At 47.9% G+C, this 13404-nt stretch overlaps 1 long non-coding RNA gene across 1 annotated transcript; it reads right to left on the reverse strand.

Annotated features, from left to right (window-relative positions):
- Window positions 1-1007: 1007 nt before the first annotated feature.
- Window positions 1008-5260, reverse strand: LOC103180264. Its single transcript, XR_488077.2, has 3 exons — window positions 5216-5260; window positions 1497-1589; window positions 1008-1230 (listed from the first exon to the last, which is right to left on the reverse strand). It is a non-coding gene; the product is annotated as an uncharacterized LOC103180264 (long non-coding RNA).
- Window positions 5261-13404: the final 8144 nt, after the last annotated feature.

Genomic DNA, 13404 nt, shown 5'->3' on the forward strand with positions numbered 1-13404 from the left:
TTCTGACACCACCTCCCCTTGTCGCAGAGAGTTTTGTGGGCAGCAACAACAACAACTTACATTTACATAGCGCCCCCTCACACAGGAGAGAGTCCCAGAGCGCTGAAGGCTCGATTGCACACAGCAACCTCCACCAACAGCCATGAAGCGAACGATTAATCTTATACGGGAGGATTGTTGGCCAGGACACCGGGAGAGAGAGAGAGAAACTCCTTTCTCCACAGGATGTTTAACTTCCTCCTGAACGGGAACAGACGGACTCTCGGTTTAGGGTCTTATCCGAAGGACTTCGTCTCTGACAATGCGATGCTCTTGCCCCCCCAGCGCTGCACTGGAGTGTCAGTTTAGACTTAATCCCTGACGTGGGGCTTGAACTCCACAACCTTCTGACTCAGAGGTGAGAGCGTTGCCAACTGATTAACTATTTGGAGTTGAGGTACAGATCAGCCATGATCTCATAGAATGGTGGAACACGCTCGAGTGGCTGTGAATGGCCTATTCCTGCTCCTATGTTCCTGTGTTTCTGTGACCCTATGACTGAGCTAGGCTGCCTTACACAGAATCAGATTTGTTCTAAAGGAAGCGCTCTAGAGTAACGTGAAATATGTCATCCCGACCTGCGGGAACTTAGCTCCAATTTCCTATAAAGAAACACCGCAAATTAGCGTTCGAGTTTCAGTGTAGCCGAAACGCCAAGGTTTAATGTCAGGTTACCTTGATGGAGGCTGCTCTTCATCACAGGAGCTGTCCTACAAAATAAAATTAATATAAATAATAAATAATCATAATATTCCTTGCCTGTCACGCTGCGCCTGTAACTGCAAAACATCTCAACGCACTTCACAGGGAATTGTTGCCAAATTTAATGACTGTCAACACGGCAGTCAATTTACGCAAGGCGATGGCCCACAAACAGCTGTGAAGTGTTTAAGGGAATATTATTTGGGGGATTGGCGGCCAGGACGATGGGGGAGAGAGAGGAACTCCCTGCTCTCTCTCTATCTCAAAATCTTTAATGTCCACCTGACCAGGCAGACATCTGGTATTAACATCTAATCTGATTGATGGCACCTCTCATGATGGAATGCTTCCCCCCCAGATCCGACTCTGAAGACTCAGCGCTGATCTTGAGCTTGAAGCTCAAACCTTCTGAGTGAACAGAAACCTCAGCCTTACCTCCAGCATTTCGATCTTCTCCTCCTCCAACTCTCTCACACTGTTCTCATTGTCCTGAGAGCAAGGAGCACAGAAGAGAGGTCAACATCCCAAACCTACAGTTTCTGTTCCCCAACCACCACCCAACCAATCAATCAATCAATTGATCAATCAATCAACCAACCACCCGACCACACAACCACCCAACCAACCAACGAGCCCACCCTTCCAACCAACCACCCATCTACCCATCCAATGAACCAACCAACCACCCAAAAACCCCAAAAACCAACGAACTAACCAGCCAACCAACCAACCAACCAATTAACCAATTAACCAACCAAATGGCTTGTTACTGTGATCGCCATGGGGTATCCCAATTCCTGCGGCTCTGCTTCCTGCTCCGGGATCACGGGAATCTCCATCGCTCTCCCCTGGGAAAAGGAGTCACACAGAGAATCACAAACACAAACACATAGTCACAAAAAAAAATAATAATATGGTCAGTGCTGTGCTTAATTGGATGCCGCGTTTTGCCCATGAAATACAGTCAATTCACTTTACAGTATGAAGCGCTTTGAGACGTCTCAAAGGTGTGATAAGGCGGTTTATCAAATGCAAGGATTATTATTATTGCTGCGCATCATATAACTGTGTGTTTGCAGGCGAAAGCAACTATTTTCACATATCGATGTGCCGCACACTCTAAGAGAAGCGCACAGCTTGGCTTCCTGTGTGGTTTCTGACCCTTTGATGCGTGAAGGTACAAGTGCAATTAAAGTGCAAAATAGGAATTGAATTCACCAGTTTCCACATCTCGAGAAAGTTATAACGTCGTCAGTGAAACTGAGGGAGGGGTAGAGAGGCAGGCAAACCAGATGGATTGTAACCTGACCGTCCACCGTTTCAGTAAAAACACGCCCAGATTTTCACGTCTCTCCGCATAACTCTAACCTCTAATGCCCTCTCCATAGCTGTCGTATCCTGACACTCATGGGAATGTGCCTGAAATTGGAGGAAACTATATGTATCCGCAGGCTAAACAATGTCCTGTCAAAATTTAACACTACTTACGCTTGAGCCGTTTTCGAATAACATTCAGAAACCGCTAGACTCCAAAACAATTTCTGGATGATGCAATTTGCCATCAACATTTACTGCAGAAGCTGCTGACTGTTCACCCAAGTAACTGCAAACTTACCACGGCAGCGGGAATCATTGCAATCCTTTGCAATCCACATGACATTCACACACAGCGGCTTTGAGTTCTGGAACGTGTTTTACACCGCTCACCAGGCATCTGAGCTGGTGGGGGGTGATGGGGTGTGGGGGTGGGGGGGGCGCGGGGGGGCGCGGGAGAAAGATGATCGAAAGAGCAGTCACAGAGATACGTCGGCTGATCAACATCTGTATTAGGATTGATACTGACCCTGCAGGCTTCTTTCTCATTGCTCAGGAATGTCCCACAAAGAGCGAGGGTGACCACTTTTATCTCGGGGATTGTCAACCAGGATAATAATAATAATAATAATAACTCTTGCATTTGATACAGTACCTTATTATGCCATTGAGACGTCTCAAAGTGCTTAATAATAATAATAATCATAATAATCCTTGCATTTGATATAGCGCTTTTTACATCCTCTAGACATCTCAAAGCGCTTCACAGAATATACGGTAAAGTGGAGTGACTCTATATTTTGTAGGGGAAATACCGCAGCCAACTGCGCACAGCAGGGTCCCACAATCAGTCGTAAAGTGAGTGTCTATGTCAAATGCAAGGATTATTATTAATATTATTATTAACATTTCATCCGGGGACTGTCCAGGACATGGGGGATGTGTAGTCAGCGTAGCTGAACCCGAAAGGTTGTTGTGATCTTAGACAAAATGGTCTCACACACGAGAATTTCAAGCCTCGGATCAACACTGAACTCCCCAAATGGCTTCGCTTGGTTTTTGTCGCTCTCAATATTTCTACGTGATGACTGATGAGTCAACTCTACAGAAATTTCTTCCTGCCCCGCTCTCTGGTAACTGTTTTGGCCAAAGATCAACTATTGCTTCACGCCTAACCACATGCAAAGCACAATCATTGAAAGAAAGAGAGCTGCAGTGTAAACCGCTCTGATCTAGTTGGTGTGATAATGGTCACACCTACTCACTCAGGGAGATCAAAAGCACGGTTGAAGAAGAGGGTCTTGAAGGTGGTGAGGGAGGGGGTGAGGCAGAGGAACTGCGGGGTGGAGTTCCAGAGGGTTGGGGCAGAGTGGCAGAAGGCCCACCCGCCAATAGTGGGGCGAGAGAGGTGAGGGATGTGAAGCAGCCCGGAGCCCGCTGAGTGGAGGGAGCGAGCAGGATGGTAGGGGATTAGGAGGTGGCAGAGATCGGGGGGAGCGAGGCCATGGAGGGCTTTGAATGTGAGGACCAGGATCTTGAACTGTATCCTCTGTGTGATGGGAAGTCAGTGGAGTTGGGCGAGGATGGGGGTGATAGGGTCTCGGAGCCTTGTGCTTGAGAGGACATGGGCTGCAGACTTCTGGATGATCTGCAGCCTATGGAGGGAGGAGTTGGGGAGGCCGACAAGGAGGGAGTTTGTATAGTCGAGCCGCGATGTATGTAAGTGTGTATGAGGGTTTCAGCGGTCTGCAGTGTGAGACAATTTGTGGTTTGTTGGCCAGGACACCAAGAGAGAGAAACTCCCTAAATCCGGTGGCATCTCACAATCGTAAATGCTCCCCTCCATCCCTCCCCAGTATCTGGCCCCAAGCAATGTTTGTGCGTGGGCTGTGGGGTGGGAAGAGGCGACAGAGTGGGACTCGGAGAGAGGTGAAATTTGAAATATTTAACAATGGCATTCCTTACTCCGTCTGGGTAATGGAAGAGACTTCCTCCACCCCCATTATCTCCACCCATCTCCATCTGGAGCGCAGTAATTCTAACATAACAAATACCATTACGAAATCATGCAGTTTAGACTTGCCTCATTCACAAGAAACACACAGTCCCTACACTTTTACAGTGAGGTGTTTGATGATACCTCGAGGACCAGAAAGTTCGTAAACGAGTTGAGAGCAACTGGCCCTGAATTGTCAATGTGTTTTGTGATTATTTCTTCCCACCATTGTTCAACGCTTATCTGATTCTGTTTAATGAGCAATAAAGTTGTGGGATCCTGTGGTGTAGTGGTTGACTCGCAAGCGCGAGGGCCTGGTTTCTCGGGTGGGGCAAAACCGTAATTTCCTTTCTCCGCATTTCCGTTCTCCACACGCTTCTGTTTATGTAACAATAAGTAGGCACGTGGTTGTTAGTTACTTTTCCAGTTCTAATAACCCCTTAAATAATAATAATAATAATAATTTGTTTCACCCGCAAGATACACAGTCACTACACTTTACGGTATATCCTGTGAAGCACTTTGAGACGTGGTAAGCGGCTATATCAAATGCAAGGGTTATTATTACAATTAAAACAACCGATCGTACATTAAAAATCACTAACTTTATTTTAACCAGTGAGAGCGATAGTGAGAGAAAAGGAAGGAAGGGCAGGACAGGAAAACGAGAGGGTCCTGCGGGGCTGTTGTGATTGAATGAATGTTTGTGGAGTGAGTGGACGGCCGCTGAGGTGGTGGGAGGAGAGGGAGGAAAGGAAACAGGAGGAGAATGATGGGGGAGACAAACAGACAGACAGACAGACAGACAGACAGACAGACAGACAGACAGACAGACAGACAGACAGACAGAGAGACAGACAGACAGACAGACAGACAGACAGACAGACAGACAGACAGACAGACAGACAGACAGACCAACCGACAGACCGACAGACCGACAGACAGACAGACAGACAGACAGACAGAGAGGGGAGAAAGAGAGAGAGAGAAAGAGAGGAAGGATGAGCACTGCTATGTGATTAACGTAAACAGGTAAAGACCTTAAAGTTCGCTCAGAGGTTTGTCGGTACACACAGAATCTTCAGCGAACACAGAGACGTGCACGTCTGCATCTCAAACAAAGGAAACACACTAAAAAAAATAGTTGTCGATTGCGTTACCCACTTCTGTTGTAGCTAATTCTCTCTGGCGCTGTCTCGCTCTCGCTCTCTCTTGCTCGCTCTGTTGGTCTCGCTGTCTCTCTCAGAAAATATAAACCTTCGGTGGGAGGAACTACGAAAACGTCTTCAATTGCGTCACAGAGGGTGGGGCGAAGAGCTCAAAAACTTAACCCTTAACCTCTTTCAATCCAGAAGTGAATCCATCTTATAAGATCATGGAATCAGGAAGGGTGGAGGGCAATGAGGGTGGGGACAGGAGGGTGACTGAAGAAGAGGGCCTTGAAGGAGGTAAGGGAGGTTGTGAGGCAAAGGGACTGTGGAATGGAGCTCCAAAGAGTGGGGGCAGAGAGTCTGAAGGTCCGACCACCGATAGTGGGGCAGGCAGGGCACGGGACATGGAGCAGTCCGGAGTCTGCTGAGCAGAGAGCGCAGACAACATAGGACACTGTGGGAAAAACCCACTTGCGGTCAAAACAGGCCATGCCCCTTAAATCCAGCCCGAGTAAGATAGGAAGTGGGTTCAACCGCCAAGTTGTGGCACGTCCCTTTGAGCAGAAGCTGCCTTTAACAATGTGTAATGCAAGCTGGAAAGGAAGGAACTCGAGCAGAAATATCTAAACTAAACCAGACACGGTGAAGTTTCCCCACCCAACCTCAAATTTCTTTGAGGTTAGAACACTTTGCGTACTTGTCTGCACAAAGAATGCACACGCCAACCACCTCGCCCCACCAAATACAATTGTACACTGCTCTGGGACGTATCGAAAGTGTCAATCTGCATGGAGTCCTGTTAGAGCACTCGCCTCGCAGGCGAGAGATCGTGGGTTCGATTTCCGAGCAGGGCAAAATGTTAGGCAAGTTTCCTTACTCCACACGCCTCTGTTTATTTAGCAGGAAATAGGAACCTGATTGTTGGTCGCTTTTCCGGGGGAGAAATAAACCCTTCAAAATAATAATAATAATTTGCTCACTCAATCCACGACTGTTTGTGGGACACTGCTGTGCGCAATTGGCTGCCGCGTTCAGACGTCTCAAAGCGCTTCACAGGATATACTGTAAGTGGAGTGACTGTGTGTTTCGTGGGCGAAATGCGGCAGCGGTGGGGGAGCGAGCACCAACACAGACACGATGGGGAGAGAGCAGGGAATGGGATTAGAGTAGAGAACTCCAGGAGGGGAGAGAGAGGGAGAACCAGGACCTATTTGTTGACCAAAGTGTGAAAGCCGCAATCAGTTAAGTCCTCATAAATGGGGAAGTCTGTTCGGGTCACGTGCAGAGAAAGAAGAAATAGAGTCTTGATGTGCATTGATCACTTTATTCAGTGTAACAATTAGTATTCCACGAACATGTCACCGCCTTTTTGTGAGCGGTCATTAAGCTCCGGGGGGGGGAAAAAAATGGGACGTCTTCTTCTATGGCTGAGCAATACCGATCCCTTGGTTAAAATCACAAAAGAGGACATTTTAGTTTAAAGTTAAATCATTTGACTTTCCTTCCCTGATCTTGACTTCTCTCTCTCTCTCTCTGTCTCTCCCTCTCTCATCACTCTCTTGTTGTAGGTTCAATTCCCACTGTTGGGGAGTCCAGGCTGACACTCCAGCCCTGCGCTGGGGTGGGGTGGGGCTGGGGGGGGAATTACGGGATTGCGGAATGTGGGACGAGCGAAAAGCAAGGGATAGGGAGGGTGGGGGTGGGGTGGGGTGTGGCAGGATGACATCAGAGTCAAATGTAGCTCAGTGGTTTTATTCCCGGGTGGGATGAAACCTTACGCAAATTTCTTTACTCTACACATGGGGGTTGGGGAGGGGGTGGGTGTTGCGTCTTGGAGCGCTTACACAGGTGGTTGCTGCTCATGCTTACCTGCTTCCCTCTCTCACGGATTTGCCCGACATTTTTTCCTCGAGCTCCTTCTGACGCAATCGATGTCTTGAAGGAGCAGAAAATAGGATTAGTCCGCACAGTAACTATCACTTTGAGGGGTTTAAGTGTTCAAGTGTTTGTGGATCCTGGGGGTGAAGAGCATCAAGTGAATTTCTATGTTTTTTGGGAGTTTCCTTTTGGAAGCCGAGTTGTTTGGATCTGGAACGCGTCGCCTGAAAGGCTGGTGGAAGCCGATTCAATAACAACTTTTAAGGGAGAAGTAGATAATTATTTGGGGAGGACAAGTTTGCAGGGCGATGGGGAGAGCGCGGGGGAGTGGGATTCAATTGGAAAAGCTCTTTTCAAAGAGTCGCATAGACCCGATGGGCCAAATGGCCTCCTTCTGTGCTGCAAAATTCTATGATTCTATGATTCTAAGCCTGAAAATGGCAATGGCAGCAATACCTAATGATTGTTTTTTCACAATCCTGTTTCGTTCAAGGAAAAAGCCCTTTAATACTTAAAATTTACCAACTGGATCCAGAATTGAGAATTCTGAGGCCTGTGTGATCTGTGCTAATATTCATGTTGTGATCGTGTTGTACAAAGAGGATAAACAACCTGGTGATTAATTAATTACATAACCATCCCATACCACTGTCCTTTTGTTGGAAATGCAAGGATTATTATTATTATTATTTACACTAATGCAACTGGCTGCCGCATTTCACCTACAATATACAATTACTACACTTCACAGTATATCCTGTGAAGCGCTTTGAGAAGTTTCAAAGATGTGATAAGACGCTATATCAAATACAAGGATTAGTATTATTTCGATGCAGCGCTGACCAGGGAGGGATTCCCAACCTCCCCCACTCCAGCGCGTAATTCAGGGACAACAGGTTTATTATCACAGAGCGGGAAGCATTTAACAAGCACAAGTAGGGAATTTTCCGTGGTGTGCGTCTGTGCCTGTACTCACCTCGGATAGTTCTCTCGTTAGATTTGGACATTATTGGCCACCGCACATACTCGTGCAAAAATTCACCAAAGAGAAATATGATCCATGTTGTAATTATCATTGTCCTGTTGCCTTGAGTTGGGACTGAAATGACCGGCCACTCGAAGCCTCGCAGCTTTCTGACCACAATCTGAGGTCACCTCTGATGCCTGGCCCTGTCTCTGTGAGGTGACCCATGAGATGCAACAATCGTTGATCATCATCACGTCCAAGTCACCAGCGATCGGCTGGTCATCAATCTTAATATCTATAATAATAATAATCCTTGCACTTGCTATCGCAGCTCAGCAGTGTCCCACAACCAGTCACGGATTGAGAGGCCACATTTTTTGTTTAGGGATCACCCTCGGAAAGCGATTTGCCAATCAACTAACAACCGTGTTACTACTTACTGCTGGGGAAACAGAGGCGTGTGGAGTTAGGAAACTTGCCTAAGGTTTCGCCCCGTATGGGAATCAAACCCAGCTCCGATTTTTTTTGGGGGGAGGGGGTGCATTATTACCCCCGGAGAGCAATCCGCCAATCGACAAACAACCAATGGTATAATTTGTTTTAAATACAACGATTTTACAATGTGGTATTAGATGCGTGGTTTTATAAGTCTCCAAAGCAACGTATTAATTTTCTATTTACATTACATTACGAACAAACCAAAAACAACAGGAAAAATGTCATTCAAGAGGGACGTCGCTAAACCCGTCCTCCGCCTTGTATTCCTTGTTGGTTTCTTTACGGTCGTTGAGCCGGATGTTGGACGGTTCTGGGGACCACAGCCGGCATCTCACCCTTCGCTTCAGTTGATGCATTTGGCTTCTGATCTTGCCCTTTACTAGAGAGCTCCAGGTGTCTAACCTGCTCCTCAGCCCCAGCTCAGAGAGCAACCCTTCACTGCTCTGCTCTCTCTGCAGGGAGTCGGGGCTGATGTTTGTCTGTCCCGAGCAGCCTGACTGTGGACGAGGGTCCCACACGGTGAACCAGAGAGATAGGTTCTGATCCTCGGAGAAGACCGGGCTATCACTGTCCTCGGACAAGGTGTCATCACTGTTGTCTGAACTGCTGTAGTCACTGAAATCCGGGGACATCTGATGAATCAGAATTGGCTCCAAAGTGTTGGGAACGTGCTCCCGAACCTTTCTGATGGTTTCTGTCCAGCTCTTTCCATTGGGCATTGAGACACCCTCAGACTTCTTGTCACTCGATTCCAATCCTACCCGTCCAGCGCTGACCACATCTCCAGCCTTCGTCAGAGTGACCTCCCTTTGCTGCCCAAACCTGCCGCCTTGCGACTCGACCACCCACTCTCCATTGGCCACCGAGCTGAGGATGCCATGGACCGAGGTCCCAGGGCTCTCCGAGATGGGGGGCACAGGCAAGTCTTCTGTGGCCTTTGTGGCCCGGGTCCTATTTCGGAGCATGGTAGTCACCTCCCCCTCCACCTGACAAAACAGGCGCTCTGCATCCGAGAGCTTTTCACCTTCCCTGAAACACTCCACCATTTCACGGCTGGAATCTCAGGGCTCTCAGAGCTCTGGGTCTTGCGTTGCTCTGAAATGGGAATGGGAGAGACAGAGAAGGCTAGGCCTCCTCATTGCCCAACGCTTTTCCCTTGTTATTGGCTGAAGTGATGGAATGCTCCCCTTTGACACACACCTACACAGAGGACATGGTGGTGTGGGGATGCTGATACCTGCCCCAACGCTGGTTTCCTAAACTGCAAACCAGCTTTTGGGCTTTGTGATGTTAGAGCTGAAGATGTTGATGATTTGGACATTGATGTAACAGTAGATTAACATCACCAAGGTTAGCTAGGCTGGTGTAATGGGAGCCGGTGCTGGGGTTAACAGTGTGGAAAGATGCTGGCTATGGCAACAACAACAACAACAAACTACATTTGCATTTACACAGCGCCTTTCACATTGGGAGGACGTCCCAAGGCGCAGGACGGTCAGGGATTTGGATCAGGAGGGGTGGAAGGCAGGGAGGGGGTGATCGAAGGCGCGGTTCAAGAGGTAGGTTTTCAGTTGCGATGTGAAGAGGGGGCGAGGTGGAGGGACTGAGGCTGGACAAGGTTCACCTTCCAACCAATGACTGATGCAGTCAAGTGAGGGATAAACACCCTCCTCTCACTCACTCACACACGCAGACACACATCCAGACACAAAGACAAAGACATACACGCACACAGATACACACACACGAATAACCCTAACACTGATACACTAACACACACACAGCGCAGTCTGCTCCTGCGCTTCACATTGGGCCGAGTATACGATGTTTATAACAGTTTTTCAGGAATGACTGGAAACTCCCCTGAGTATAAAACAGCAACAGGTTTATTAGCAACCTGAAGTCACTCGTCATTGTTATCCTATTTCTGTAATAATGAGACACAGATTAGTCGCGGGTGGGGGGGGGGCAGTCAGAGAGCATCACGGGGCAGAACCAGAACCGTGGCCCTTCTCCAGTCAAACCTCGGAGACGTCAGAAAGGATTTGGTAACGTCAGCGGAGACTAGTGAGGGCGTCCCACCGTCTCCGGGGATTCCGAAGCAGCTTCCTCCGAAGCAGAATTCCTGCAGAGTTCCTCTTGTGTGTGTGTCTCCGTGTGTCTGTGCATGTCTGTACGTGTTTATGTCGGTGTGTGTGTGTGTGTGTGCGTGTGTCTCTGTGTCTGTGTCTATGTGTCTGTGTGTGTGTGTGGGGTGTGGTAGAACTCAGTTGTTGACAAGGGCATAAAAGACAACAACCCACGTACACACTGGGTGGATGGCAGGTACCAGGAACTCCCTGCGAGTTACAACAGGAATGCCACGAGGCACAAAAACAACCGCGCAAAAAAGTGCGCGTGAACATTACCGCACAGTTCGCCCCAACCAGTTAGTTGTTTAGTTACAGACATTTCACACCGAATAGCTCATTTACTCCCCACACCAACGCAATAGAATTTTCACGACTCGCACTTTTTAAAATCCCGATCACAAAGCTCGCTGTCCACACAAATTTCCAACAATAAGAATAACAATAATCCTGGCATTCGATATAGTGCCTTATTAGGTTTTCGAGACAAGTCACAGCGCCTCACAGAATATATTGTAAAGTGGACTGACTGTGCATTGTGTGGGTAAAACGCCAATTGCGCACAGCAGAGTCCCTACAAACAGTCGTAGATTCAGTGACCAAATTATTACTTTTTTAACAAAGAATACTTATTATAATAATACTACTACTACTAATAATAATCCTGGCATTCAATACAGCGCCTTATCACGTCTTCGAGACGTCTCAAAAGCACGTCACAGAATATACCGTGAAGTGAATTGACTGTATATTTTGTGGGCTAAACTTGTCGGCTTCTTAATATTTTTTTACAGGCATTAATTACATGTTTTTTTAATATATAAAAGCACTAAAATACGCTTGGCATTTCATCTCACACACGTATTGCACTTTGACTGTGGTAAAAAGTGATGTAATGCCACCACAGGGGAGCGCTATTGTTACAGCGAGAAGGTGTTGTCCCGGGCAAGTGGCAGCTCAGGATATAACCCATGTTTTTTTTGGGGTCAGCCTGGGGGGGGGGGGGGGTCTGACACATGCGGAAACCCATCACCATGCTTAAGGGCCTCCAAACCAAACTGGGAATTCCATGCATCCCACCCACGCATGGAAATTCCAGAGAAAGCAGAGCAGGAAGGTCTGAGCCCGGGGGAGGGACACAGGTACAGGGGGAGGCCATTCAGCCCCTCAAGCCCGTTCCACCATTCTATTAGATCACGGCTGATCTGTATCGCGACTCCAATTACCCGCCTTTGCCCCATATCCCTTACATGGGTGGTTTGCTACATTGAACAAACCGCAACTGGAATCTGATTTGCTTTATCCTTAATCTCTACCAGTGTTATTTGGAAAAGGGGGTGAAGAGATGCGAGGGGAGGAGGGGGCAAGCGAGGTAGGGGTTGGGGGGGGAGGAGAGAATTATCTGGAGGAATTATTCACAGAGAGGGAGGGAGGGAAGGATTCTCGCTCTAAGGGTGAAATTGGAGCCTGTTGGTTTCTGGGCAGGATGCCATCTGAGACTCCTACTGAGAGTTCACACCTTCCTGCAAACCAATCAGGTGTGGGGAAAAAAAAATGATTAAAACCTGTCATGTGAGCATTCCTGGCATCTTTGAGTAACCAAACACAGAAGCAGGTGATTTCTCATCACACGATTCTCTGGCAATAACATATGGGCAACGACATGCGAGAGGCCTTACCATGCCCCCACCCGCCCCGGGCTACCAGAATACTTGAGCGAATTTGTGCCCTTCGTATCAGCGCAGAGTTTAAAAGGAGAGACCCTACTGATATCCTCTGATATTTAGCTTTTCATTCTCCGTGTGTGAGGGGAATAATCACATGGTGCAAATTTACCGTCCACCATTCTCAGTGGTGTGTCCCCACTCCCATCTGTTCCCCCGGCTTCAGCACAGTGGTTGAGTCTGAAGCCATCTGGAGTCTGCGGGCTTTGAGCCCTACCCCATTATGCCAAATATATGGGATGGAGGGGGGGGAATCACACCACAATTGACCACAATATTTCCACCATGTGATAATTATCACATCACACTCCGCACTATTCACCCCCTGGTTTCTTTAGCTCTGACACAAACATTGAATGCTGAGGGAAATCTCACAATAAAATTAGTTTTTATGCCATTTGAAAATTGGACAGATGTGTTTTTTATCCCTGGATAACTTGCTGCCCCGCCCAGCCTGTGTTTCCAACCCTAACCCTAACCCCAGCAAATCAACCTGACTTGTTTAACCCATTGTTTGTGGCAAATACTTGTAACAGTCACTTCAAGCGCCCCCGCACTGACATTTAATCTTTGACCCTGGCTCGTGAACCCAAATGACCCCAAATTAACTTGGCTATTGTCAAAGACAATACTTTTAGAAAGGAGAACCTTATAGAGTGGACATCCTATAGAACGAGCACTGTACAGAAGGGGTATCCTAAAGGATCACCTTACAGAGGGTTGAATATAGAGGTGGGGGGGACAGGGTGGGACTCTCACCAAGTTGAGTTTAGATTGGCTGGGTTGTTCATTGGGATTTTGATGATGTTATCCGGCCTCTCCCTTGCCCCCCCACCCAGACCAAGTGGTCACTGGTCTTTGGCAGCTTACAATCAGGGGCCCGAGTATTAAAGGGGCAGATCCTGGCATTCAGGATCGAGGGTGGACCCAATGGATTGGACTAAGCAACGGGAACCAAATCATCCCCTCCCTCTTATCCCCCCGCCCCCGCCCCCCCCCCCCCGCC

Source organism: Callorhinchus milii, unplaced genomic scaffold, assembly GCF_018977255.1.
Source record: "Callorhinchus milii isolate IMCB2004 unplaced genomic scaffold, IMCB_Cmil_1.0 Scaffold25, whole genome shotgun sequence".
Taxonomy (NCBI): Eukaryota; Metazoa; Chordata; class Chondrichthyes; order Chimaeriformes; family Callorhinchidae; genus Callorhinchus; species Callorhinchus milii.